Below are 27,967 nucleotides of genomic sequence, written 5' to 3' on the forward strand. Positions count from 1 at the left end.
GCCATCTTCTCCATCAGCCAGCTCCCCAAATAAAGTCGTATTCCTTGCCTCAACATCTCGTCTCTGGGGTTCACTGGCCTGTTGTGTGGAGAGCAGAGTGAGCTTGGACTCAGTAACTCCACCAAAATGTAAAGCTCACTAAGGACACAGTTTATAACCCAGTGGTCAGCAGAATCTACATTAGAAGACAGTCAATAAATATTTGTCTGTAGCAGCATGAATATTTTTTCAGTTGACTGGCTGAATATGACTTCTGATGCTTATTGGTATCAGTACCCAGGAAATATAAGGCTTCCCAGGTGAACTGGAAAAGGTCAGTTTTCATTCCAATCCCAAAGAAGGGAAATGCCAAAGAATGTTCAAACAACTGCACAATTGCACTCATCTCATGCTAGCAAAGCAATGCTCAAAATCCTTCAATCTAGGCTTCAAAAGTATGTGAACTGAGAATTTCCAGATGTACAAGCTGGATTTAGAAAAGGCAGAGGAACCAGAGATCAAATTGCCAACATCTGTTGGATCATAGAAAAAGCAAGAAAATTCCAGAAAAACATCTGCTTCTGCTTCATTGACAATGCTAAAGCCTATGACCATGTGGATCACAACAAACTATGGAAAATTCTTCAAAAGATGGGAATACCAGATGGGAATACCACCTTATCTGCCACCTGAGAAATCTGTATGCAGGTCAAGAAGCAACAGAACTGGACATGAAACAACAGACTGGTTCAATATTGGGGAAAGAGTACGTCAAGGTTGCATACTGTCACCCTGGTTATTTAACTTATATGCAGAGTATATCATCCAAATAGGAAAAGGAGTACGTCAAGGCTGTATTTTGTCACAGTGCTTATTTAACTTCTATGCAGAGTACATCATGAGAAACAATGGGCTGGAAGAAACACAAGCTGGAATCAAGACTGCTGGGAGAAATATCAATAACCTCAGATATGCACATGACACCACCCTTATGGCAGAAAGTGAAGAGGAACTAACAAGCCTCTTGATGAAGGCGAAGAGGAAAGTGAAAAAGTTGACTTAAAGCTCAACATTCAGAAAACGAAGATCATGGCATCCGGTCCCACCAGTTCATGGGAAATAGATGGGGAAACAGTGGAAACAATGTCAGACTTTATTTTTCTGGGCTCCAAAATCACTGCAGATGGTGATTGCAGCCATGAAATTAAAAGACGCTTACTCCTTGGAAGGACAGCTATGACCAACCTAGATAGCATATTAAATAGCAGAGACATTACTTTGCCAACAAAGGTCTGTCTAGTCAAGGCTATGGTTTTTCCAGTGGTCATGTATGGACGTGAGAGTTGGACTGTGAAAAAAGCTGAGCGCCAAAGAATTGATGCTTTTGAACCATGGTGTTGGAGAAGACTCTTGAGAGTCCCTTGGACTGCAAGGAGACCCAACCAGTCCATTCTGAAGGAGATCAGCCCTGGGATTTCTTTGGAAGGAATGATGCTAAAGCTGAAACTCCAGTACTTTGGCCACCTCATGCAAAGAACTGACTCATTTGAAAAGACCCTGATGCTGGGAAAGATTGAGGGCAAGAGAAGGGGATGACAGAGGATGAGATGGTTGGATGGCATCACCGACTCAATGAACATCAATTTGGACAGGGAGGCCTGGAGTGCCACAGTCCATAGGGTGGCAGAGTCGGACAAGACTGAGCAACTGAACAACAAGGGTGGCTCAGTGGTAAAGAATCCACTTGCAATGCAGGAGACACGGGCTTGATCTCTGGGTCTGGAAGATTCCCTAGAGAAGGAAATGGTAACCCACTCCTGTATTCTTGCCTGTTAAGTCCCATGGGCTCCAAAATCACTACAGATGGTGACTGCAGCCATGAAATTAAAAGACGCTTACTCCTTGGAAGGAAAGTTATGACCAACCTAGATAGCATATTCAAAAGCAGAGACATTACTTTGCCAACAAAGGTTTGTCTAGTCAAGGCTATGGTTTTTCCTGTGGTCATGTATGGATGTGAGAGTTGGACTGTGAAGAAGGCTGAGTGCCGAAGAATCGATGCTTTTGAACTGTGGTGTTGGAGAAGACTCTTGAGAGTCCCTTGGACTGCAAGGAGATCCAACCAGTCCATTCTGAAGGAGATCAGCCCTGGGATTTCTTTGGAAGGAATGATGCTAAAGCTGAAACTCCAGTACTTTGGCCACCTCATGCAAAGAGTTGACTCATTGGAAAAGACTCTAATGCTGGGAGGGATTGGGGGCAGGAGGAGAAGGGGATGACACAGGATGAGATGGCTGGATGGCATCACTGACTCGATGGACGTGAGTCTCAGTGAACTCCGGGAGTTGGTGATGGACAGGGAGGCCTGGCGTGCTGCGATTCACGGGGTCGCAGAGTCAGACACGACTGAGCGACTGATCTGATCTGATCTGAAGTCCCATGGACGGGGAGCCTGGTGGGCTACTTTCCATGGGGTCACAAAGAGTTGGACACAATTTAGCAATTTAAAACAACAACCCAGGAAATATACAGTCTAAGACAGGAGAGACATGGGTTTAATATTTACTAACATTTTCCCTTACCTGCCACCTATTTTTTTTTTTTTTTTTAAGCATTAGATCCAAAGTCCTTGGACCTTGCTGCTTTGCACAACTGGATTAGGTTGCATATGAGAATTTTGCAAAGAAAAAAAAAACATTCATCCCACCAATTTACATCTTAATTTCTGTTCCTCTGAAAAGCCTCAAAGTCCCTCAGCAATAATCATGTTCAAGGCAAAGAAATTAAGAAGTTTGGCTGGGAAGATATTAAATGAGTCTCTGAAATGTAGTAAAAGGCATATCCAAAGGTCTGTCCTTCCCCGAGACCTTTTTCTGGCCCTGCCACAGGAGAGCAAGTACTGGAAGGGAGGCTTCCTCTTGGATAATGAGAGATTTATGCAAATTGTGTTGCAAATTGCTGTGTGGTACTTTGGATTTGTCATTGTCTAGGTGAGATCACATTCCTGTGCACAGAGGTGTGTACAAAGTATCACTCGGGATAACAACAAAAACCTACAATATGGAGTTTATAAGGCACAGAATCCCTCAGTAATAAAAGTCATCAAGGCCCAAATAACCCAGGGGTTCTCCTTAGCCCCTTTCATCAGTGTTCCAGAGAAGATCTGCTGTGTTTCTTCCTTCTCATCTCTTAGGAATCATAGTGATAATGAGAGGTTGAGAAAGGAAAGTGATGGATGAATATGAGTGGGTTATTAGAGCTCAACAACAACTCAGGAAATATACAGACTTGGACTGCAAGGAGATCAAGCCAGTCAATCCTAAAGGAAATCAGTCCTGAATATTCATTGGAAGGACTGATGCTGAAGCTGAAGCTCCGATACTTTGGCCATCTGCTGCGAAGAGCCGACTCATTAGAAAAAACCCTGTTGCTGAGAAAGATTGAAGGCAGGAGGAGAAGGGGACGACAGAGGACAAGATGGTTGGATGACATCATTGATTCAACGGACATGAGTTTGAGCAAGCTCCGGGAGATGGTGAAGGGCAGGGAGGCCTGGCGTGCTGCAGTCCATGGGGTCACAAAGAGTCAGACATGACTGAGCGACCGAACAACAGCAGCAACAAAATTAAAGCTCAGGGTTGTTGTATATTTTATTTTGGCCATGCCTTGCACCATGCAGGATCTTAGTTCCCCTTCCAGGAATGAAACTCATACCCACTGAAGTGGGAGCATGGAGTGTTAACCACTAAGACCGCCAGGGAAATCACGCAGGGTTGTTGAATTAAAAAGAGGAGTCTGGTTGAAAAAGAATCAAACAGCTCAGTCTGACTTATAGTGATTCTGAAGGAATCCAAATCCAGATAGAGAATCCAGGAAGAGAAGGATTATGTTTGTTTGTTTGTTTTAATAGAGCAGTAAGAGGAGGAAAGTATTCCCAATGCTATCTGTAGATTTATTGCTGGGGGAAGAAAGATTCCAATTAAAGATGGGAAGCTCCTCTCATTAGAGAGGGTATCTGTCTTCACTGAAGACTCAAACCTCTATACAAAGCTTTGTCTGCCTGGTGGACATGACTAGATGGTTGTCATCCCCATTTTCAAGTCAAAATTCTTTTTTTTTTTTAAGTCACATGACTTTATTTATTTTTTACTTCAGGTTTTTTTAATCATTCTTTTTCATTTATTTTTTAAATGACGAAAATATGATAACACATTTAAAAGAGACTTGGAAAATACAGAAAAAAGTTACATATAGTTCCACTATATATTACAATTGTTTATTTTTAGTAGATAAATTAATATTTTTAGTAGGATTTTCAATATAAACTCTCAGAAATAGAATGAGTTTTGACTTACATTCATTCTATTAAGTCAAAATTCTTAATATGACATCCATGAACACCCCCAAATAGGGCTTGTGAATGCCCTAAAAATATCTGCAAAACTTTAAACCTAAAATATTTTTAAGTGACCTGTGATCTCCAAAAATATTAAGGTAAAACACCACGTAAAAAAGAGAAGGAAAGGAACTTCCCTGTGGGTCCAGTGGTTAAAACTCCATGTTTTCAATGCAGGGTGCACGGGTTCAATCTCTGGTCAGGGAAGTTCCACATGCCATGCAGTGTGGGGAAAAAAAAATCGAAAGTTATCACATATCCAGTAATATGCTGGCAAGGTTTGGGGAACAGGGACTTTTTGCACTACTGGTAGAAACAAAAATTGGATCATCTCTAGAAGGCAGTTTGGCCTTTAGAAATATGCAGAGCTTTTGACCCAATTAATTCCACTTCTAGAAATATATCTTAAGGAAGCAGAAAGAGATGCATAAAAGCATTTATAATTAAGGGTGTTCATCTTGGCATGAAAAACGAGAGACAAACTCAATGTCCAACAATCAGCTTTTATTATATATTGTGCTCCATCTATCATGGAACCAGTATAGCAATAAAAATCATAGTATAAAAAGATACGGAATGATGTGGTTATGTGCTCATAATGTATTAAGTAAAAATACAAATCGGGTAACAAAACAGTGTTGCAATATGAGGCCTTCTACAGGATGGTGGTGGTTTAGATGCTCTTTGCGACCCTGTAGACTGTAGCCTTCCAGGCTTCTCTGTCCATGGGATTTCCCAGGCAAGAATACTAGTGTGGGTTGCCATATCCTTCTCCAGGGAATCTTCCAAACCCAGCGATGGAACCCAGGTCTCCTGCACTGCAGACAGATTCTTTACCTCAGGAAGGGCTGTCCACTGCCCAGCCCTGAGACATACACCGTTGGGCGGGGCATACTTCTGTCAACATTTGGAAGTAGAAGTGAGGGAAGGGAGGCTGGGGCTGCTGCTGGTCTGGACAGCACCCAAGGACTGTGGGAGGTGCCATGGTGGCACCCAGCCAGTGGCCAAGCCAAGCCCCAGCCCGCCCTTTGCAGAGCCTTCAGCATAAGAATCCGGGCAAAACATGGGTGAGGATTTCAAGATTCCAAGCGAAGGCGAGCGCATCCTGACCTGCTTCCTGGAAGGCTGGTGGTTTGTGGTTAACTGCACCTCCCGAGGAGCAGGGCAGCCTGAGGCCAAGTGAGAACAAGTGTGGGAGTGAGTCATTGGAGTGAGAAAGAAAAGTGCAGTGATCAAGACAGGCTTAAGTTGAAAGAGGGTGTAGGAGTTGACAGCGATGGGGGCGGAGATACAGACAGACTTCAGCTAACTTTGAAGGAGAACCAGTTTTTCCAGCAGAGAACTGGACTTTCCAAGGTCTTAGGTAGCCCCCAACTGACACAGAGCTGTGGTTTAAAAAAAAAAAAAAGAAACCCACACATTTTTTTTTTTACTTTTTATTTTATATTGGAGTATAGTTGATTAACAATGTTGTGTTCGTTTCAGGTGTACAGCAGAGTGATTCAGTTATTCATATACATGTATCTATTCTCTTTCAAATTTTTCTCCCATTTAGGTTGTTACATAATATGGAGCAGAGTTCCCTGTGCAGTACAGTAGGTCCCTGTTGGTTATTCATTTTATATATAGTAGTGTGTACATGTCAATCCCAAACTCCCTAACCATCCCTCACCTCTACCCTTCCCCGCATAACCATAAGTTCGTATTCTAAGTCTGTAAGTCGGTTTCTGAAAAACCTACTAGTTTAGACTGTAAGAAAATGACCAATCTGAAGAATATACTCATTGTGACTTTTTAATATGTGCAAATCCTCGAACATTATTCTTCACAGCCATGTACCAAAGTAAACTAGCACTGGCATGGTCCCCAGATTAAAAAAAAAGAAGTCACCTGAAGCAGTAAAGCTAAATTTCCCCAGCTCAACCATTTTAAAAGGGGACACTACAGAATCTACGCGGTTGGTTTTCTGCTCAAGTGAAGTTCCCAATCCTAAACTCTGAACTTTCATGTGGCAATATATATATGTTTTTTTTCCTGCAAAAGCTGAAACTGATTCAGTAGAAAGTGCACAGGATTTAGTAGAACCGCCACCTACCCAGCTCTACAGTGGTCCAACTGGCACGCAAGTTTGAGTTTTAGCCCCGCGTCCGAGAACCGGGACTCACCTCTTGAGCCATGGTTTCCTTGTCTGTAAAGTGGAGAAGGTCACTCCTCCTACAAACCTCTACGAGCAACTAGTATATGTCGAACACGGCACCAGGGACATGAGAGAACCTGCTTCCTGTCGCAGGGAGGGGCAAATGACAGCCACAGTCCGTCTTTGAGCGCTTCAAGTTAGAAAATGGTTTTTACATTTTTGAACCAGTGAGAAAACAAAAAAGCATATTTTGCAACCTGTGAAGAATTATGTAAAACTCCAGTTTTAGTGTCCACAAGTAAAATGTTGCGACACAGTCCCATTTGTTAGTTGATATAGTGTCTGTGGTTGTATCTGTGCCCCTACGGCAGAACTGAGCCATCGTAACCAAGACTATATAACCCACGAATCTGAAAGTATTTGCTATTTGGCTCTTTATAGAAAAAAATTTGCTGACCCTTGGACTAAAAAGAAAAACAAGGTAATTACAGACTCAGACAAGCTCTAGGAAATTAAAAAGGGCAGGAGGTGGAATTTCTCAAGGCTGTTATGACATGAAGATGAAAGCGCTCTATGGCTCTATGTAGCACTTTGTTATCTCCCGTATCTGGAGGGTTTCCAGGTCCCCCGGGCTCTGGGAACCAACCCAGGGAAACTAACCAGAGCACTGGTTCCACCTCCACAGACTGGATGGGGGCTCTCCAGCCCCACTCAAGTCCCACCTGTGTTCCCAGAGTCTGGGAAGCAGACTCGGGTGCGCTCAGGCTGCCCTCTGGGAATACACCTGTACTCTTGCCAAGGGTACTGTTTGCAGTATGCCAAAGGTGACAGGGCAACACCGAGATGCTTTGCCACACAGGGACAGAAGGAAGATGGGCACACTCCATTTAGTGCCTGTGGGAGTCGCTTTGGAAGCAAAGCTCACAGCTGTGGCCTCTGTCTGCCTGAGGCTCTTGTGAAAATGACTCCTTTGGTACGGCCCCTTCCTTCTGCGCCTCCCACTGGCCCTGGAGATAAGGCCAGAGACTAGTACCGCCTTGTCTGTGAAAGACTCTCCCCATCTTCCTCTCACCATATATGTCCTCCTCACTCCCCTTCCTCCCCATGCAAATGGCTCATACAGACCGTGCTGGTTCTGTAATCTGCCATATAACCTGTATGGTGTACAGATGTCATTTCCTAGTCCATCTCCCAGGCTGCCACCCAACGGCTTGTCTTTGCTACCACAGCTCCCTTGCACACAAATACACAGCCAAGTAGTTGTTTCCAATCAACAAAATATTGGCTGGAACTTGGAGGCCAGCAGTTCAGGAGACCCAGGGGACTCCCCAGTCTCCTCCCAGTCCCTAGACAGGGGCCTCATCACAGCCTACATAGGCAGCAGCTGCCTTGGGTTGCCTGTGGGGCACAGTGGGCTGCCCTGATCATCAGGTTGTGGCCCTGACATCCTGCCTGGCTATAGCCTGCCCCTGGCTCATGAGCTGAACCATGAAACTCCTCACCTCCTAGCCCCACCTGCCCAAGCTCTGACAGGGACCACCTGCTGGGAAGGGCCCAGTGCCTCAGCGCTTCACCAGTGGAGACTCATCATAACCTCTACCAGGCCATGCCTGGGCTTCCCAGACCTACTGAACCTTGCACGCTGTAAGCCAGGATGGGTGGTACATCATCATTCATCCTCCCCGCAATTTTTAAAAAGCATCTTCAGTTACCCTTTTTAAATCCAGAAACTCTCCCTGGCTGGCATGAGATTGGGAGCTGGACATGGAACAACCCTACTGTTCCAGTGGGTTAACTCTGGTCTTTTCTAGGCTGGCCTCTTTCCCTCACCTTGAAGGTCCTGTGCCTCCAAGGTCCCAGCCTGACTTGGGACCCAGACTCTGTGAACTATGACTGCAGCTGAGGTCATGGCTTGGTTCCAAGCTCTAGCAGAGTAGAACAAAAGACGGGGAGACCAGTGGAAAAGGCAACTGTTAACACACATCACACTGCCACTGGGTGGGCTCAGAAACTGAAGTAGGCCCATTCTCATGAGAAAAAGGCAGTTGGTGACCCAGGAAGCAAGGGTGACAGACCAGCCCCACTCCCTTCAGCAGGAGTTAGTGGTGAGCGGCGTTTTTGTTTTTTATTTCATTTTTTTATTACTATTATTATTTGGCTGCACCGTGAGGCTTACAGGATCGTAGTTCCCTGGCCAGGAACTGAACCCATGTCCCCTGCAGTGGAAGCATGAGTCCTAACCACAGAACCACCAAAGAATTCCCCACATTTCTGTCCCTTTAAGCAGACAGGGAAGCAAAGACAAATGCGCACATGCAAGTCCCAAGGGATTAGCCAAATCTCCCTGGCTTCTCCTCCGTGGTCTCTGACCCTCCTAATCCGGGATGTGATCCTATAAAGTAGATTAAAGGTGACTGGGACCATGTGAGGTAGGCCGTAGCTGTAGAACCCGTTCTGCAAGAGTCTGTATTAATTTTAATTCAATTAGCAAACCTGGACTTGTTCACTCAGATCTCTGATTCTCCAAGACAAAGTGTGAATTGACGCAAAATTTTACGAGGAATTTAAAATTGATGGTACTCTCTGTCCCTACAGCCATGCCCTTAAAAAGCAAGCTCCTAGAGGCTGGTAATCAGGCATGTCTCAGGAAAACTTCTTTCATTAGGTGGAAAGTTGGATAGATGACTTCCAAGGTTCCTTCCTAACCCTAAGCTTTGATGACTCTAAGGTTCATGGACACCAAATTGTAGGACAAGAAAAGCCATCTAACAACCAGGGTTGAAAAAAAGACCTGATGATCTATTTTACCCAGAGCAAGGCGAGCCCAAACATTTTAAACGAGAGCTGTCTACAAAGAATGTGTTTGCAAACCAGACAGAATTTAAAATAAACTTCAGCCAGTGAACGATAAACCTTCCCTAAAAAGGTAATCAGCTGGTGAGTGACCAAACTTTGGAAGTGGTATTAGGAAAGTTTTCTGCACCATTCCAAATGCTTTCACACTTGAACCCCAAATGGATCAGTGCACTGGTTTCAGGGAAGAATCAAAAAGTGAAAAGTTAGGATAAATAAAACACCTTTTACAGCAGGCAGCCTTGGGGAAGCTCCAAGAAATGGAGCTCTGAAAGGAAAGCAAAACAGGCTAAATCTTCAGGATTGCAGTGCAGAAACAAAACGGGGATAAAGTGAGCAAGCTGCGGGCTCACAGCCACGTAAGCTGCAAAGAGCAGCATGACACACCTCTGCCCAGGGTGTGAGGGGTGTGAGGGGGTGGCGGCTACCTTCCTCCTTTCTCCCTGATACCTTTTCAGACAATCAAGGCACCACAGTTCTTCCTTCAAGGCACACACCTTCAGCCTCGTACCTTATATTGCCATTGGGGGAGTGGGAAAGCTTTGGTTTTGACTACATTTTTAAATTTTCTTCATTGTGAAATATCATACTTACAAAAAAGTGTGTGTAACATATACGCACAGTTTAAAGAAAATAAAAAGCCAAGCACCATGTACACAACACCCAATGTAAGCAATCAAATACTGCCAATACACTGAAGTCTCCTCTGTGGCGCCCCCTTCCCCACCGTCTCCCTCTCCCTTCCCACCCCCAGGCCAGCCACTGACCTAACACATGTGCTGCCCACTCCTTTGCTCTTCTTTACAGTTTCAGTCCGTTTGTTATACAGCCCTAACCACTGCTTTCTTTAGTGGCTCATGGTTTTGAACTTCCTACAATGAATCCATACTAACTGTCATCATCTCAATCTGCCTTTTATGCTCAAGAGTTTTGAAATCCATCTATGTTGACGTGTGTAGCTGCAGTTTATTCATCTTCTCTGCTCTATAGGATTCTACACCATGATTACTTCTGTATTCTATCGTTTGTGAACATCTGGATTGTTTGTTTTCTTAGTTTTTATAAACGAAGCTATTATGAGCATTCTTCTCTGTGTCTCCCGCAGAATGTGTTTGCCTGCTAAGTCACTTCAGTCGTGTTCGACTCTGTGCAACCCTATGGACTGTAGCCCACCAGGGTCCTCTGTCCATGCGGATTCTCCAGACAAGAATACTGGAGTGGGCTACCATGCCCTCCTCCAGGGGATCTTCCCAACCCAGGGATCGAACCTGAATCTCTTATGTCTCCTGCATTGGCAGGCAGGTTCTTTACCACTAGTGCCACCTGAGAAGCCCCTCCAACAGAACACATGCCAGAATTGCCTAGAGCAGAGCTACTTGGGGAATGGTCCTGCAGACCCACTGCTGTTGCTGCTGTTGAGCTGCTTCAGTCGTGTCCGACTCTTTGTGACCGCATGGACCATATAGCCTGCCAGGCTCCTCTGTCCATGGGATTTTCCAGCCAAGACTGCTGGAGCTGTAGACCCACTGCTGGTGCTCAAACTGCCTCCACTTTACAACAAGATAAGGAACTTCCTCCAGTGCAGGAAGTCAGGCAACTACATTATTAAGTACACTGTGTAGTTCAACTGGCATTTTTCATAGTAGGACTCCGTCGGGAAGAAGCAATCAATTTACATTTTGACATAAGCTCCCTATTCCTTCCTACCTCGGGCATTTTGCAGAGCACTTGGTGCCCTCAGCCTTTTTTCTCCATCTTCATCTACCAACCTCCAGGTCACCACTCTCTAATCAGTAAAGACTCTGACCCCTCACTCAGCCTCTCAATTTTGCTCAATAAAAATGAATGAAAAGATGGATGAGCCAATTGCCCTTCCCCACCTACACAACTACCGCAGGGGCTTCTGTATTCTTCATGAACCCCACCTCCCCAGTTAATTAGTCCAGGGACTGGGGAAGCCCCTGACATACAAGCTGGAAGAGTCAAAGTCCTTCCTAGCATTTTCATCTTGGAACCAAAATATGGGGTCAGTATATCTCCAGTGCAGAAGCTAAACTGTCATTCACCTGGGCTGTCGGCCACGCTCGTTACCACGTCGGGTGGAAGCTGGTCTGTGGTGACAAGAAACTGAGACACGGAGAACAAGATCAGACCAGGAACAAGAGCCTGTCCGCGCTGCAGTGGCAGACTCCTGGGTTCCTGGGCCCAGCTGCATTCTGCCCTTACCTTTCCCCAGTCAGTCATTCAGCCCAGTTCCTGGCTTCTCCTCTTTGCCTAAGCTGGCTAGAATTATGTTTCCATGTCTGGAAAGAAAATGAATACTCTATCCTTTAGCTCTAGCAAGAAAGCTAATAATCAAGGATATTGTAATCAAGGATAACCGTTAAGCCGCAAAGCTGGTTTTGAGGGAGGTTTTTGAAGAATGGCAGTTAGTCCTTCAGATGTCTGTTGGTGCAAAGACCAAACCAAGGGACTTGCCTGGTGGTCCAGTGGTTGAGACTTTGCCTTCCAGTACAGGGGATGTGGGTTTGATCCCTGGTCAGGGAGCTAAGATTCCCACATGCCTCATGACCAAAAAAAAAAAAAAAAAAAGGCCAAACCAAAAGTCTCAAGTCATTGGGAGATTTGAGGTTACCACACTGTGGTGTGAGTCATTCCCTCTTCCCTGTCACGGCTCAGGTATTGGCTCAACGGCTTTGCTTGGGGGAACCCCGTGACCACACCTGCCTTGATTCTGATCTCACACAAGGCTCCCGGAAGCCCTCTTCACCAGGGTTTTCCACTGAGGTACATCACTCACAAGGAGAGATGTAGGAAGGGGGACGAGGGGGACAAGGAAGGCTCCTGTCCCCCACCCAAATATAACCCACATGTATGAGGAGGGGAAAACAGCTAAACAGCAAAAGTCCAAGAAGAATTTCTGACAGCAGCTGGGACAGCGGGGGATAATGCTTGAGGAAAAAAAAGAGAGAGAGAGAAGGCTTAAGCAGAGAGCACTAAGACACAGCAAGAGTCTCCCAGGGAACAGTCAATCCAGAAATTATTTATTTAAAAGCCAGAGGGTTTTTTAAATATCATTTTTACCACAAAAATCAAAAGCTCTTTGTGGGCATTTTGTCTGTCCCTGTTCAAGCTAAAAGTGGACACAGAACGTAAGCCACTATCATGGTGCCTGGAGAGGACGGAACCCGGCAGCAGGTCGCCCCACTCCCACCCCAGGTGTTCTTGGGTCCCCTGGCCACAGTCTGTTATAGAAGCTGCCCAACTTGGCCATGCCCCTGTAGTAGATTATCTTGGTGCTCCTCCCAGATTCCCTCAGATCTCTTTTGGAGGATTCTGTGCTCTCCCATCAGTATATTTTCTCTCTGTTTTACAAAACTGTCACCACACGTCCCATTCGAGTGAATGAGTTACACGCGGTGGCCACCTTCATCTGGGAAGGGCAGGTTAATCTCTTTCTTTTTTTTTAAACTCTGGGTCACTGTCAAAAATGTTTTGGACACTCTGACTTAAGGAATAACTTCCAGTTAACCTCTAGCTTTTAGATTTCCCACAGATATAAAATACACACACACACACACACAGACACACACACACACAAATGCTTTTGTAGGTTTTTTTTAAGGCAGCAAACAAAATTTGGGGCTATTTTAGTAAAGATCCAATTAACCAGAATGCTCAGGGAACTTAATGTCCTGGTTAATCGAATCTCTGCGTTAATAAGGACAAATTAAAAATCCTTGTCAGAATGCAAAAATCACAGAAACTCTATCAGTGGAAGAGAATCTGGGAATCAGTTTTCACCAACTCCCTCACTCTCCTGCTGGCAGAAGCTGAGGCCCAGAAGGAGGAAGCAGCTTGCCGTGGGCTCTGGGGCCACAAGGGTAGAGGGGGTTGGGGGTGGAGGGTGGAGACGAGACCCAGACCCACAAATCACCTGCTCAGAGCTCCTGTGATACTCAGCTGAATCTCAGTAAAATTGTTCATAACCCTGGGGATTGCTTCTCAAAATAAAATCCCAATTTTCAGCTTGTCTTGGGCATTTTCTTTTTCTCATAAGTCAGCGCAATTGGTTGTACAGAATTTAGAGCGAACACCAAAGAACTGCTGGTGACATTGAAAGAGTGTGGTCAAGCATCTCTCTCTCTCTCTCTGATTTATTAGAATTCATTTTTCTTTGTTTGCTCTGCTCATGTTTCTCCACATACATTATTAGTATTCCAGACACAGGGTGAGAGCCCTTTTTTACTATTCTTTTTATCTTGCTTGAGGCCGAGACAGGCTCTGTTCACTCTTGGATTCCCTAAGCCGTCCCTATGAGCACAGTTTGCTACTGTCTATGCACTGTGGTTGAGTTGCTCAGTCATGTCCAACTCTTTTATGACCCTATGGACGGTAGCCCGCCGAGCTCCTCTGTCCATGGGATTTCTCAGGCAAGAATACTGGAGGAATACTGGGTTGCCATTTCCTTCTCCAGGGGATCTTCCCGACCCAGGGATAAAATCCACATCTCCTGCTTGGCAGGTGGATTCTTTACAGCCTGAGCCACAAGGGAAGCCTCATGAATTAAATAATAGTTCCTATGCAGACTTCCCAGGTGGCTCAGTGGTAAAGAACCTGCCTGCCAAGGAGGAGATGCAGGTTGGATCCCTGGGTCAGGAAGATCCCCTGGAGAAGAAAATGGCAACCTGCTCCAGAATTCTTGCCTGGGAAATCTCATGGACAGAGGAGCTTGGCAGGCTATAGTCCATGGGGTTGCAAAAGGATTGGACACGACTGAGTGATGAAACAGCAATCATATAGAAACTGAAATGCCTACCACTGTCCTTCAGTGTCATGAACTGTTCTCTGCACAGTCAAACCTTTTTTAAAAAAAAAAAATTTCTTTATGTATTTTGACATATGTATTTATGTATTATGTATTATGCATTGGGGCTTAGCTGTGGCACAGGGGCTTTCCACTGAGCACGAGGACTCCTCTCTTGGTGCAGCACTCAGGCTTAGTAGTTGTGGCACAGCATGTTGGATCCTACGTCCCCAACCAAGGCGAACCCTCGTCCCCTGCATTGGAAGGCAGATTCTTAACTACTGGACCACTAGGGAAGTCCCACACACATATTCAATCTTTCAACACATATATACACAAGCCCCTGCTACATGCCGGGCACTGTACCAGGCACTAGAGATGCAGCAGGAAACAACACGGAAAAATTTCTGCTCTTACAGAGTTTACTTTCCAGTGATTACAAATGAACAGACAGTAAACAAATCCATAAGTAAATATATGGTAAGTGTGATGGTAATAAGGGAGAAGGTGGGGGAAAAAAAGCAGGACATAAGAGAATAGGGATTGCTAGAGGTGGGTCAATATTATTTACACAGAGTGAGCAGGGAAGGCCTGGCTAATTGAGGTACAAAGACCTGAAGGAACTGAGGGAGTGAGGCATGTCACTCTGGGAGAAGAGAGTTCCTGGATGAGGAAAAAAAGCAACAAGTGAAGAGCATTTATGTCAGGCTACTGGATGGCATCACCAACTCCATGGATGTGAGTTTGAGTGAACTCTGGAAGTTGGTGATGAACAGGAAGGCCTGGCGTGCTGCGATTCACGGGGTCGCAAAGAGTCGGACACGACTGAGCGACTGAACTGAACTGAACTGAACTGACACATATTTTTCATCATATTTCTGACTTGTTAAATCCTCCTTACTAGTGACACAGTCCCAGAGGTTATTAGATGTTGATTTAAGAATAAATTTCATTGGTTCATTCCGCCCACCAGCACAAGTGCCAAGTTCAGAGACTGTGTAATGAAAGATAGAGATGTTCCCTTGCTCTCAAGATTGGTGAACAATCAAAAAAATTACTGCTCACAAAAGTCAGAGGTATGATGGTAGTTATAAAGGAGAAAGAAAGTGAAAGTGAAGTCAGTCAGTCGTGTCCAACTCTTTGCAACTCCATGGACTGTAGCCCACCAGGCTCCTCTGTCCATGGAGTTCTCCAGGCAAGAATACTGGAGTGGGTTGCCATTTCCTTCTCCAAGGGATCTTCCTGACCCAGGGATCAAACCTGGGTCTTCCACATTGCAGGCAGATGTTTTACCATCTGAGCCACCAGGGAAACTCTAGTTATAAAGGAGGGAGGTAACCAAATGAAAGTCTAAGGGGATTTCAAGCAGAAGCAGCAGCAGGACTAAAGGCACAGAGCCAAGAGAGTGGATGGTGCACTCAGGGACCTTCAAGTTGTTTGGTGTGACTGGAAGGTGAGTTTCAGGAAATGGGAATAGAATAAGGCAGAAAAGAAACACTACTCTCCGTAATACTATTAAAATCTTTCCTGGTTGAAACCAAGAAAGCATTGTGGAAGGATGAGGAGGCTTTGAGGAGGGAGGTCCTAAAGAGGAGTATCAGAGCTACCTCAGAGTCATAAATTTTAATATTTGAAGTAGAAGAATGATATGATCAGATCTGTCTTATATAAAAATTCCATTTACATGTGGAGAATAAAAAGAGGGAGAGACTGTTAGCAGGAAAATCAGTCAAGAGGTTGAAGATGCTGATGGGTCCAGAGGAATCCAGGTGAGAAAGGCAGGCGGCCCTCCCTAAAACACTGATGAAGACACAGTGGGATGAAATGGAATGAAATTTGTATAAATCGGTAATGAAATCAATACTGCAGCATAAGAAACAAGTTTAATGGGAAAGAAAGTCATTCCCTCATAGAAGACGGAGCCAGAGGATAAAAATTATGTTCTGTAGGCTGTTCAGAATTCCTCAAATGACACCACTGTAATAAAGCAAGGCTTATTACTTCAGAGATGATTGCATTAACATGTAGTTGTAGAATTGGCCAATTAATTTTGGGGTAGATTCCAACTAGAGAATATCATAAAGTATAAGATAAAATACAAAACAATGTGGTTAACACTTCAGAAGCCATACCAGGCTTTTGAATATGATCCCTTCCTAGGAGGCTAAATGAATATTATCCAAATGACTATTATCCCTTCCTTGGAAGCCAGACATTCGTTCCTACAATGTTGCCACTGCTGATGACCACTTTGGACTTCTTTGGAGGACCATCCTTCATGACCATATCCACAGAACTAGAAAATCTTCATCTTTTGGGGAAAAATTTGATAGAAAAGATGGAATGTCATTTGCTACCTGCAGATCAGTGGTTGCCTGGCACAGGGTAGGTGGGGACATGGAGGGGCAGAATGGAACACAAGAGGCACAAGGAAACATTTGGAGGTGATGGATGTGTTTATTATCTTAATTATAATAATGGTTTCATGAATGCACACATGTCAAAACTCATCAAAATGTACATGTAAATATATGCAGTTTTCCATATGTCAACTATATCTCAAAGCTGTTTTTTAAAAGTTCTTTGTTACAAAGAATAATAACTAAGGCTCATCATCCTGCTAAGAAATTCCCCTTTATTTATTTATTGTTAATGAAGAGATAAGAGAATGTTTTTATTGTGTGTCTTCCAGACTGACTTGAAAGCAATTCTCAACTGCATGCTGTTCTTTGTTTTAAAAAGTAAAATTAGGGTAGAATCACTGAGACGAGTGATCTGGCCTCTTTATAGGACCCCCATGTGGGTGTGTAAGCTATGAACACATGTTTTTAAGCTTTGCAGGCATGTTCTGTAATCCAAATTGGAATCCAACAACTTGGCATCTCCTGCTGCTTCTCCCTCTCCACAAGAGACAGCTCTCAGATTTCCCCATTCACAAGTGTATTTTTTTGTTTGCTTAGCTTATCTGGATAAAGGGTTGGGGAAGAACTTGTACCATTGATTCCATTACCTGGGGTTTGGGTTTCAGATACTGAAGACCAGCCTTACAGAGCTGGAATCTCAGAAACGTTTTCTTGCCCCACTACCACCCCAAAACTCTCCTCTGACCAGTCTTGTCATTGTCTGAAGGTTTCCCATTAGAGGATTCCTTCCTTTTGGATTAACCATCTTATCTCCCATAATCCCATCTGAAAACAGGATCCTGGAGGGCAAGCCTGGATGGTGTGCCAAAGGCTAGAGGTAGCCAGGGGCACCTTGCATACAAGGTGGTACCCAAGGGTGAAGGGAAAGAGAGTCCAGAGAGGGGAGACAAGGCACCCCAGGGGATCTAAACTAAAGTTACTTCCTCTTTTCCTTATTTATTTCTTCATTCAAAATGTGTTTATTAAGCTCCAATATCCCTACCTTAATTGTACTTCAGGACTTAGTATTGAGCATAGCTATATAAAACAGAAATTTAGTCAAGTTAATTAGCAAGCCAAAACTGCACTCAAACGTACATCAACAGCAAGAGAGCTGATCTATGAATCAGCAGTTGGTCCCACAACTATTCAGGAGGCAGGTGCTCATATCACACCTTTAGCAGCAGTTTGGAATTAAGTGAGACAGAATATCGACAAATGGAAGTTTTAGTGAAGTATAAAAATATGAATAGAAAGCAGGTGGGGATAATACTAAAATAGTTCATCTAAAAATAGTCTAATTCCATCCAGTGGCCAAACCCTATTAGGTTTCCTGTTCTTTTGAGTCCACAGTTTGTTTGTAGCCAATGTTGGAAGAGAAGAGGGTCTTCTTTGCGATCTTAATACTCAACCACATCCCAGCCCATCCTCCAAAGCTGAGCCCAAGAACTTATTTTTATTTATTAATTTTTGGCTGTGCTGGGTCTTTGTTGCTGCATGGGCTTTTCTCTAGTTGCAGAGAGTAGGGGACTACTCTCTAGTTGCAGTGTGTGGGCTTCTTACTGTGGTGGCTTTTCTCGCTGCAGAGCCCAGGCTCTAGGCTGCTCGAGCTTCAGTAGTTGCAGCACGTGGGCTCCGTAGTAGTCTCGGCTCCCGGGCTCTGGAGCACAGGCTCAATGGTTGTGGTACACGGACTTAGCTGATCCAAGGTATGTGGCATCTTCCCGATCAGAGATCAAACTCGTGTCTCCAGCACTGGCAGGCGGATTCTTTACCAATGAGCCACCAAAGAAGCCCCCAAGATTTTATTTTTAGAGACTGGGAAGAAAACGTTGAACATGGAGCTTTCAGGAGCTGGAAAGGTTTGGAGTGATTTTGAAGGAAAGTTAGTAAGTCTTTTAAATCCTCCTTTTAAAGTTAAAACTGCAGTGAACCATCCATAAAATTCCCTAACATTTGGCATCTCCTGTGTGCCAGGCCTGCACACAGCTGGATGCAGAAAATGTAAAGAAGCATGAAGCAAGGTCCAGAGTAGAGAAGGTCATATCACACTCAGCAGTAACCCTGGGTCCTGAGAAGCAAAATCCATCCTCAGAGCTCATTCAAGAGACAGCCAAAGGTGCAGCTGTGTGGAGCCACTCTTACCAAACACTTCTCACATGAGTGTCTCCGGCCAACATATGAGCCACAGTCTTGCAAGAAGCCCACTGCCTCTGCTGAGCATAAAAAGCCAAAAAGCCTGATGTGGTCCCCAGAACATCAATGAGGTCTCCCTATGAAGAAGGAAGTCCCGACCTCATAGGGCCCTTTGCCCTTTGGGAAAAAAGAGGGTGAACCCACAGCCTCTGTTTCCCTGTTAGGTAATTTTTTTTTTTTTAATAACAATCAGGTTTTTGAGGCAGCAATATGGTGTCATAGGAAGAAAACTAGGGCAAGGGATCACAAAATCTGTACCTAATTAACTCTGTGTGATTGGCCAAGCAATTTAAGTCTATGTCCTAGTTTTCTCATCAGAAATACAGGACAAATAATATCTGCCCTACCACCTTGAAGATTTTTTATGAGGAGCACATAAAAATAGGCAGAAGCAGCCTTGGAAAAGCATGTGTACGAGCTGCACTATTCATGAAATGTAAATGAGGACGGGAGGCATGAGGGTGGCACCACCCATGTCAACCAGCAGTGAAGTCATTACCACCTCCCCTCTGCCAAGCTTGATGTACTCAGCACTAAAGAAGCTGGAAGATTAGTGTCTGAATGCCCCCCAAAATGAAGACTGTGGCTTCCTGCCCACACCCACAAGTGCTATTAATTCTACAAGAATTGGAATTTATCCTCCTCTAACCCTCCATTGGTGAAGGCGATGGCACCCCACTCCAGTACTCTTGCCTGGAAAATCCCATGGACGGAGGAGCCTGGTGGGCTGTAGTCCATGGGGTCGCTAAGAGTCGGACACGACTGAGTGACTTCACTTTCACTTTTCACTTTCATGCATTGGAGAAGGAAATGGCAACCCATTCCAGTGTTCTTGCCTGGAGAATCCCAGGGATGGGGGAGCCTGGTGGGCTGCCATCTCTGGGGTCGCACAGAGTCGGATACGACTGAAGTGATTTAGCAGCAGCAGCAGCAGCAGCAACCCTCCATCTCCATTCTCTCTAGATGGATAAATGACAGATGATACATAGATGATAAATAGATGATATGTGTCAGTCGCTTAGTCATGTCCAACTCTTTGCGACCCCATGAACTGTAGCCTGCCAGGCTCCTCTGTCCATGGAATTCTCCAGGCAAGAATACTGGAGTGGGTTGCCATTCCCTTCTCCATGGGATCTTCCCAACCTAGGGATCGAACCCGGGTCTCCCACATTGCAGGCAGATTCTTTACCATCTGAGCCACCAGGGAAGCCCCAGAGAGGCTGACGACAGATAGATAGATAGGGAGATAGACAGAGAGATACAGGACACTTCCAGCTGCAGGTAACCAGATAACCCATCTAGAAGTGGCTTAACCAATAGAAAATTTAGAAAATTCTCATACAATTTCCTGTTCCAAGGCTCCTTAATTTAGTGGCACAGGGGCTGGCTTATGTCCTCAGACTTATTGCCACAGGGCTGCACAAGGGTCTCTTCAGCATCACACAGCACTTTCTCTCCCAACTACATCCAAAAGCAGGAGGGAAGAGTTTTCTTAAATGCCTCTTTTAATTAGGGCAGAAACTATCCCAAATGCTCCCCTCTTCACACACAACATGCCCAACATAGAACCAGCTGCAAAAGAGGCTGGAAAGATTTTCAACTTCTCTAGCGGGAGTGGGGATTGGCAACAAGGAAGACGTGGGAGGCAAGGATGAAGGGAGTGGTGCAGAAGAAACAGCTGTAAGATAGACAAGAGTGTTCAGGTGCAGAGGAGAAAGTTCATTCTCACTAAATAAAGCAGAAGGAATTTGTTTCAGGGTATTAATTGGCCAACAAAATCGGGCTGAAGAAGTGGATTCTGGGTTGAGTATTCAGAAAAAAGGCCTAAAGTCACCTGCAGAACTGAGCAGCCAAGTAAACCTGGTCAGTGCTCAGAAAGCCAAAGGTTCTGGAACCACACTGCCATGGCCAAGTCAGGAAGCCATGGGGACTGCTGCCAGCTCCTTGACTACCTGGTGTCTGCTGTGGACCACACCAGCTCAACAAATGGCCCACTCCACCTCTTGACACCCACAAGGCCAAGAACTGGGTGCTGACATCTCCATTATGGATACTACAGGAAAACCAATCACCTTTCCAATTGAATTTGCTGGCAGAATCTTGGCCCTATCTCAATTCAGTGGTCCAACTTTATAATAGAGCACAGGAGGTACTCACAGACTTACTGAGATTAGTCCCCCACGTCCTTAAGGGTTAACTACTCACACTGAAGTGAGAAAGTCCAGAGACATGGAGAGATCTGAGCAGCTGGAGCAAGGGCGGCAGCATGGACAGCTGTAGGCTTTGATTTTTTTTTTTCTTCCGCTGACATAAAACCACTCCTGTTGTGAATCCCCGACAGGCTGGGGATTTGTTCATTTTGTTTGGAAAAGTTACAGGGTCTTAACATTTTCTTTGGGGATTCCATTTAAAAGTTATAATAATGTCAGGATATAATTTTACATTTTAAATATAAACATTTAACCTTTTGCATTTTGGGCAAATATACATTTTTTTAATCAATCAAATAAACTAATTAATAAGAACTTATACACTTGTCTTCCTGTCTAGTACTGAAGACGCTGCACATATGAAGAGCTCAACATATTCAAGCTGCTTATTTTTAAACCATCGCCTGGATGAGGAGAGACAAGCAACCCAAGGAGTCTGACTGTCCTCAGCCTGCAATGCACGACAGGACAAGGGGACCCTCGCTTGGAGCATCAGCTCCTGAGGACCCTGTGATGTGTCACCAGACCCCACTTTGGGACTGGAAAGCTGATTCCCCAGATACTGGCAAGATTGTCAGCTGTCAGGTCTCAGCTGTCAACCCTCCCTGGGGATTATCTTGGTCGAAGGTTACTGCCTCACCAAGGTCACACCACTTTCCCCAAAGACAGCTCATATTCAGTGATGGGTCAATCTAGAAAAGAAAGGCTAGGCTCCCTGGGCCTCCTGGGATAACCAAAGGGCCCACCCAGCTCCAGAGCTTGCTGTGGGTGAGTGAAGGCCTTCACTGGGCAGATGCCACAGTCCAGCTTCGCCTCTACCCACTCCTGCTCCCTTCCATCCCCTCCCCCTCCCTTCCACAGGGGTTGTTGCTATTGTTTACTCACTCAGTCATGTCTGCCTCTTTGTGACCCCATGGACTGCAGCATGCCAGACCTCCCTGTCCTTCACCATCTCTGGAGCTTGCTCAAACTCATGTCCATTGAGTCAGTGATGCCATCCAACTATCTAGTCCTCTGTCGTCCCCTTCTCCTCCTGCCTTCAATCTTTCCCTGCATCAGGGTCTTTTCTAATGAGCTGGCTTTTCACGTCAGGTGACCAAAGTACTGGAGCTTCAGCTTCCGCACCAGTCCTTCCAATGAATATTCAGGATTGATTTCCTTTAGGATTGGCTGGTTTGATCTCCTTGCAGTCCAAGGGACTCTCAAGAGTCTTCTCCAACACCACAGTTCAAAAGCATCAATTCTTTGGTGCCCAGCACAGGGGTGGACTCACCCAATGGCACTGCCCAGTCAACAACCTGCCCTCTAATCTCCATCTGAGTCGGCTTCCCAGTAGCCCCACCCAGCCCCTGCAGCACCGCAGTCTGGGGCTGAGTTTCTAGACTGTGGGATTTAACCAGATACAATAGGAAAAGAGGGCTTGTCTGGTTGCTCAGACAGTAAAGAATCTGCCTTCAATGCAGGAGACCTGGATTCATTTCCTGAGTTGGGAAGATCCCCTGGAGGAATGCATGGCAACCCACTCCAGTATTCTTGTCTGGAGAATCCCCATGGACAGAGGAGCCTAGCAGGATATAGTCTATGGGGTGACAAAGAGTCGGACACGACTGAGCCACTACGCACAGCACAGTACAACAGGAAAAGATGCCAAACCAATTTCCAGATTGCTCTACAGCATCTAGTCCTCCTGGCCCTCCTTGCCCCATCTTCTTGTGGAAATAAAATTATCCTTTGTGGTCCAGCTCCATAGCCCGCCTTCTCCATGCAAACTCTCTGAACCCCAGAAGCTGAGGTCTCTCCCTTCCACCCCTTTCAGCAGGCATCATCTGCTTGCATTTCCTAGTTGCTGTGTGCTCAGTTTCTGCCACTGAGCCGGTTTCCTGATCTAGAAAATGGGAACAGTGATACTCCAGAGGAGTAAATAAGCAAACACGTGTGTGACACCTGCGCCAGCACCTGGTCCCCCCAAAAAGCTCAACATGCCGACTCCCTCTCTGTTCCTCCTGAATGGCCACTCCTCCTCACAAAAGGATATTTGTTCTTTTTCTGCTCTTTTAGGGAGGAGGGGAGCAGCAGAAGCCCCCCTGAGGGTGACCGACTCCCCACACACTGCCTTCCATGGGGGCTTGGCTATTTGCAAACAGAGGGTTGATATCACTTGTGGCTTTGAAGATACAAAGGACTCACACGGTTACCCCTAAGTGGTCACACTACAGTCAGCATGCCCTAGAACATCTAAATCTCTGTCTATTTTTAGGATCAGAGTTAATCTTCTGGCTTGGCGTGAGTTGACAAAATGGCGGTGGAAGTCTAGAGTGGACAGTGTTTCACTCCCAGTTACTGGGCTGGCCAGAAGTTCATTGGGTTTTGTTAGGGGAGACACACTGATTGAAACCGCCCTCCCTGGCCAGGTACCATAATAACCATCTGCATGAGTTATTTTATGACAGGAGGTCCTGCTAAGGAACACAAAACTAATAAGCCACCACTAAGGTGTTCATTGGAAGGACTGATGTTGAAGCTGAAACTCCAATACTTTGGCCACCTGATGCAAAGGGCTGACTCATTTGAAAAGACCCTGATGTTGGGAAAGATTGAGGGCAGGAGGAGAAGGGGAAAACAGAGGATGAAATGGTTAGATGGCATCACTGACTCAACCGACATGAGTTTGGGTAAACTTCGGGAGTTGGTGATGGACAGGTAGGCCTGGCATGCTGCGGTTCATGGGGTCACAAAGAGTCGGACACAACTGAGTGACTGAACTGAACTGAACTGACTGAAGCAGAAGAGTTCAGGAAAAGTCAAAAGGAGATGTCGCGTGTCCTTCCACCTCCCAAAATCCTCGCTGGCCTCCATCTTGGCTGACAGATGCATGCACTCCAGGAAGGACCCTGAGTCAGAATGATTGGCCAAAGACAACTCAGAAACTAATCCCATCACCATAAAACCCAAGACTTTGAGCCACGTGGTAGACCAGTTCTCTTGGGTTTCCTTACCCTACTGGTAAAATCTCTTGCTTTGTCAGCACATATGTCTCCTCAGACAATTCATTTCCAAGTGTTAGACAAGAGCCCATTCCTGGGCCCTGGAAGGGGTCCCCCTTCCTGCAACAGTTTTTTTGGTAAGATGTTTGGATATACATCTGAAGGAATTGAAGGCAGAAACTCGAGCAGATACTTGTGTACCAGTGTTCTCAGCAGTAATAATCACAAGAGCCAAAATGTGGGGGAAAAAACCCAGGGCCCATCAACAGATGATCAGATAAACACAATAGGGCATATACATACAATGAAATAGCATTCAGCCATAAAAGGGAATGAAGTTCTGACACGTGCTACAATGTGAATTAATCCTTTCTATACGGAATAGGCCAGACACAAAAGGACAAATATTGCATGATTCCACTTGAATGAAATATCTTTATAAGACAAATTCATAGGGACAGAACGTAGATCAGAGGTTACCAGGGGCTGGGGAGGAAGAGGGAATGTGGAGTTATTGTTTAAAGGTCACAGAATTTCAGTTTGGGATGATGAAAATGTTTTGGAAATAGTGGCGACGGTTCCACAGCTTGTGAATTATATCAGTCCCACTGAGCTGTACACTTAAAAATAGTTAAAATAATTTTATGCTCTATGTTTACTGAAGCAGGAGGGAAGGGGAAAGGGCACACTTTTTGAGAGAATGACATAGCCCAAGGACACAACATAAACTGATCAGATTCAAATGGGTCCAAGATGACAGACAAGTCAACTTTGACTAGACCTTGATCCTCAGTATATGCTCACTCTAACACGGTGGCTCAGACAGTAAAGAATCTTCCTGCAATGCAGGAGATCTGGGTTCAATCCCTCGGCCAGGAAGATCCCCTGGAGAAGAGAATGGCTACCCACTCCAGTATCCCTACCTCAAGAATTCCTTGGACTGAGGAGACTAATAGACTACAGTCGATGGGGTCGCAAAGAGTCGGACACAGCTAAGCAACTTTCACTTTCAAGCTAAATGACACACCCAGAGGCTCCGTGACAGCTCCAAGGCCAACCATCAAAGACCAAAAACTAGGTGGTGGCCCAGTTCCTGGAATTCTCCACCCCTTCCCCAAAATAGTTGAAATAATCCTGCCACCCATTAACTTATAAAATTCAGTCAGTTTACTTCAGTCACTCAGTCATGTCTGACTCTTTGCGACCCCATGGACTGCAACATGCCAGGCTTCCCTGTCCATCACCAAATCCCAGAGCTTGCTCAAACTCATGTCCATCAAGTCAGTGATGCCATCCAATCATCTCATCCTCTATCGGCCCCTTCTCCTCCCACCTTCAATCTTTCCCAGCATCAGGGTCTTCTCCAAGGAGTCAGTTCTTCATATCAGGTGGCCAAAGTATTGGGAGTTTCAGCTTCAGCATCAGTCCTTCCAATGAATATTCAGGACTGATTTCCTTTAGGATGGACTAGTTGGATCTCCTTGCAGCCCAAGGGACTCTCAAGAGACTTTTCCAACACCACAGTTCAAAAGCATCAATTCTTTGATGCTCAGCTTTCTTTATAGTCCAACTCTCACATCCATACATGATTACTGGGAAAACCATAGGTTTGAATAGACAGACCTTTGTCAGCAAAGTATTGTCTCTGCTTTTTAGTATGCTGTCTAGGCTTTCATAGCTTTTATTCCAAGGAGCAAGCGTCTTTTAATTTCATGGCTGCAGTCACCATCTGCAGTGATTTTGGAGCCCCCCAAAATAAAATCCATCACTGTTTCCATCGTTTCCCCATCTATTTGCCATGAAGTGATGGGAAAGGATGCCATGATCTTAGTTTTCTGAATGTTGAGCTTTAAGCCAGCTTTTTCACTCTCTTCTTTCACTTTCAAGAGGCTCTTTAGTTCCTCTTTGCTTTCTGCCATAAGGGTGGTGTCATCTGCCTATCTAAGGTTACTGATATTTCTCCCAACAACCTTGATTCCAGCTTGTGCTTCATCCACCCAGCATTTTGCATGATGTACTCTGCATATAAGTTAAATAAGCAGGGTGACAATGAAATTACCCAGCCCATAAAAGCTAACCATGCCACATTTTGAGGCCCCACTCACCCTCTCTGATGGCCCACAGTCTGTCTGTGGAGCCTGTTTCTCTCTGAATAAATCCACTTCTAACCTATCATTTTGTCTCTCACTGAATTCTTTCTGAGATGAAACATCAAGAATCTGAGCTTCATCATGTCCTAAAACCAGGTCTACAATCTCAGTTAGAAGAACATAGGTTCGAGTCCCAGCCACAAGGGTTCAGGTCCCAGCACATGGGTTCAAGTCCGCATCTAAGGTAAACGGTTTCATTACCACAATTTTTAAAAATATTGTAATATATCAGAAACCACTGGGTTGTATTGAAAAGGGTGAATTGTATAACGTATGAATTACATCTCAATAAAACTTTTTGGAAAATAGATATTTATTATAATTTATTCTGAGGCAAATTCAAAGAGCTGTATAAAGTAAAACAAACAAACAAAAAAACCAATCCATAACTGGACAAGAAATATGAATTTTCAGGTACAGCTCCCCTCGACTTTCCTCCCCCTGTAACCCAGAGCCACTCTGCCACTTCAGGAATCTGAATTTGTTGCTGACAATGTTCTCCCAGGATCTCAGGCATTTCATCTGGCAGCTGAAGACCCTACCCCAGAGTAGGGCAGGCCAGGAACAGTTGCTGTTGGTGTTAATCTTGCTCATGCCTTTGGAACAGAGAAGGGCTAATCCTTGGAGAGGCTGGCTTCTGGCTATGGTTGGGGCTGGGGGCTGGGACCCAGAGAGTTAGGAAGCACTCACTCCCATCAGGATTTGGAGTCTGCTGGGCTGGCTGTGGAGCGTTTTTGCACTGGGATGTAAGAACATTTATGTTTTATATGTCCACATCCCTGCTCTCAATTAACATCAGGATCCACAGCATCACCACCATTGTACTCAACTACAGACCTCAGGTCTTGGGGCGCACACTTCTCTCATAGTATTCATACCGTTAACGTGACCTAATGTAAACAGTCATTAGATCTCAATCTGCAGCATACAGCAGTCATGAACTCAGATGCCTGGAAGGTGCAGGTAGGAAACCCAGGTGAGTGAAGCAAGCTCCGGGGGAATGTGGCAAACAGGCCAGGGACTGGGACAGCTGTGGGGTTAGCTGCCAGTTCCGGCCGGTTGCTGCTATGGAGAAAGTGGGTCTTGGGTTATGAGCTCTTCTGAATTTTCAAGAAAAGTCAGAATAAGGTTTTTAGGCAAAATTTCTTAATATTTATTTCATCATTGATAACTATCTCAATTAAAAAAAAAAAAGAAAAAGAAAATTAAAGTCAACTTCCAGGTCTAATAATATACATCTGTAGCCTGGATACAGCCTATGACCTAATAATTTTCAACATTAGTTTATAGAATAATCATGGTGACCAGGAAATGGCACTGTGCTTGTAGTAAGAAAACCAATATCTGCCCATGGGCCAAGGAGAACCCAGTACTGAGAGGCTGCCTGCTTTATTTCACTACTAACAGATAAACATTGTGCTGCAATTTGTTTTGATTTTGTGGATATTTTTAACTATCTTGCTTCAACTTCATATTGATTATCCTAACAATGGTTATAAAGAGAATGGTCAAAGGAACCACTGATTTGGGTTCGAGACTGCATGAGGATTCTCAGGAAAGCAGCATTCCCTAAGCACTGAGCAGAACATGCAGCCCTTGGAAATCACACCCTAGACCACTGACAGCCTTGCCTATCCCAGGAATGCATTTTGAGGGCAGGTCAAGAGCTTCAGGTAGATATGGTCACTTGTCAGAGCCACAGTTCCCCAGACTACGAAAGGGGAACACGAATGCCCACAGAGTCTTGGGAGGATTAAATGAGATGTTTACAGATATGTAAAGCATTTGGCCTCTTCCCTGATAGCTCAGTTGGTAAAGAATCTGCCTGCAATGCAGGAGACCTGGGTTTGATT

General features: G+C 45.0%; 1 protein-coding gene across 1 annotated transcript in view; it reads right to left on the minus strand.

Moving 5' to 3' along the window:
- The window catches only part of ATL2 (atlastin GTPase 2), a 164,717-nt gene that overhangs the window by 133,993 nt on the left and 2,757 nt on the right, over positions 1–27,967 (minus strand). The window lies entirely within an intron of this gene.

Source organism: Bubalus bubalis, chromosome 12 (assembly GCF_019923935.1).
Source record: "Bubalus bubalis isolate 160015118507 breed Murrah chromosome 12, NDDB_SH_1, whole genome shotgun sequence".
Taxonomy (NCBI): domain Eukaryota; kingdom Metazoa; phylum Chordata; class Mammalia; order Artiodactyla; family Bovidae; genus Bubalus; species Bubalus bubalis.